Source organism: Muscardinus avellanarius (assembly GCF_963383645.1).
Source record: "Muscardinus avellanarius genome assembly, chromosome: 5".
NCBI classification, from domain to species: domain Eukaryota; kingdom Metazoa; phylum Chordata; class Mammalia; order Rodentia; family Gliridae; genus Muscardinus; species Muscardinus avellanarius.
Genome location: NC_137790.1, coordinates 9228400 through 9230978, shown reverse-complemented (window position 1 = coordinate 9230978; position 2579 = coordinate 9228400).

The following is a 2579-nucleotide window of genomic DNA, read 5'->3' as shown; positions in this document are numbered from 1 at the left end:
TTCCCTGTCACAAACCCTCTGCAACCTGCTTCTAACCTTCTAATTCCTTTCTTTTCCAGTTGGGACGTTCTTATGATAAGCTCTTCTTCATGCAAAAATGCTTTTCTTACTCTTATGGTATTTCCTTTCCTTCATACATATATATTTAGAATGTCTGTCCTTTATTTTGTCATATTCATTCCTAACCATGCATCAGTCTCTCTGTCTCCGGGAATGCTCATACTGGGCATAAAAGTCAACAATCTTTTTCCTTGGCTCTATTGTATTTGGGCAACTAAGTTGTTCATCAACTAAATTGCTTCGAAGTCACACACAAGGTTTTATCTTCTCTGTCTCTAGGCAGGATTTCAAGGGTAAACAGAGTTACCTTGAACTGAGCTACCTTACCGGAGTTAATGGCTTAACCTAAGTTAGTGATAGGAATGAGGGGTAGTTAATGGCTTAACCTAAGTTAGTGATAGGAATGAGGGTCAGAGACCATTTGTGATTGCTGCAGCTGGAATGCTTATCACAGCATCTGAGTTCTGGCCAGTTTTTCATTATTATTGAGCAGAGCCAAGGACGTTTAGACAAATTTTTAGAGAATTTATTTCCACGGACTCAATTTCTTTCGTAGTCCTGATCTCACATCACCGGAGCAATTCGTGTAGAGAGTTAAAAGGAATCATTACCAAGAAAATAATAGTCATGAAGGGTATCTAAAAGTGGGGGGTACTTTGGCCAGAGACGACACCTCCTTCTCGGGGCTTGTTGCCGATTGGCTATGTGGAGTGGGGTCTCAACACATAGATGCCGAGGCAGCAGGCAGTCTCGGCACCTCCTCCTCTTCCCATTCTGTTCTCTCGCGATGTCCTACAACCACACAGGTCATCTCTTTCCAGTATCATCAGATTTTACTACCTGCCCAAAGCCATGAGGCAGGCATGGAGTTACACATGCAACCATTCTACCATCCATATGTTTTCTTCTTAGAATGCACACCGGCAACTCTCTCCCAAATGGAATTTTCTGACCTACAATCCAGCAAGTTGGGTTTTTGCCATTCTTACATACTCTGCTGATTTGTGATATGTTTTAGGCAGAGTGGTGAATGTGTCGAGTCACATTTGTCAGAGGTCACTAAAAGGCTGCAGCCCAGAGCTGCAGCAGAAGTTTCAAAGCGAGACCATCACCAAGGAGGAGCTGGTGGGGCTCATGAACAAGTTCGTGGAGGACACCAAGAACGGGGTGCGCCAGCAGGAAGGCTGGCCCAACTCTGCCTATGGCGTGACCAAGATCGGCGTCACCGTGCTGTCCAGGATCCAGGCCAGGAGCCTGAGCCAGCAGAGGGGAGGAGACAGGATCCTCCTGAACGCCTGCTGTCCCGGGTGGGTGAGGACCAACATGGCGGGGCCCTCGGCCACCAAGAGCCCAGAGGAAGGAGCAGAGACCCCTGTGTACTTGGCCCTTTTGCCCCCAGATGCTGAGGGGCCTCACGGACAGTTTGTCCAGGATAAAAAGGTGGATGAATGGTGAGCTCAGCTCACACCTCCATCCCCGGGCCCCATTTACACCCTGTTCTGTTCTCACCCCAAACACATTTACACAGTAGAAACAGTCCTTATCCCGGTAGGCAGAGAGGCACATGCCTGCAATCCAGCTACTCAGGACTCTGAGACAGGAGGATCACAAGTTTAAGGTCAGCCTTGGCAAGTTAGTGAGACCCAGTCTTACAATTTATAAAAGAATAATAATCAGGATGTTGGGCCACACTGGTATCACAGTACTTGGAAGGCTGAGACTGAAGGACCACATCACGACCAGTCTCAGCAATATAGGCCCTCCTCTGCTTAATGAGACCCTGTGTCAAAATAAAAAATAAAATAGAGCTGGGATGCGGCTCAGTGGCAGAGTGCCCCTGACTGCACATCCCATTAAGCAAAGAGAAAACAGAAATCCCTATGCAAAACAAAACCTTTGAAATCTCCATCACAGCTCAATGGAGCAGGCCACTCACTCTCTTAGTGGACTACTGAAAATGACTCATGTAAATTCATCCATGAATAAAGTTTCCTAGAAATGTCCATTTTTGTAGATCATTTTCATGCTCCGTCTCAGAAGTGTAGTCAGTGTGAAGTGACCCCGTGAACACAGGACCACGCAGGAGCTGCCAGCGGGAAGGAAGGACACAGTGAATCATCTCCTATTCTCTGTCTTGAGGATTCTGCTGTTTATGACCAGAAACGAAACACTCTAGAAACCAGAGAACAGGCTGATGTGGGCGGGACTAGTGTGTACCAGCCCCTGGTACAACATAGACACCATGTGGCTAAGGCCGCTGGGCTGGTTTCTCTATCAAGCCTGTGTCAGAGCTGAGAGAAGTGGTCCACACCTGTAAATCAGCTTCCCAAGAGCCTAGAAAAGAGGATCCTTCTCAGGGGATGAACTGCATGCACAGATTTTTTTTTTTAATTTATTTACTTTTGTGGTACTGTGGAGTGAACCCAGGGGCATTCTACACCTGAGCTATAATCCCATCCCTATTTTATTTTTTATTTTGAAACAGGGTCTCACTAAGCCGCTGAAGCTGGGCTTGAACC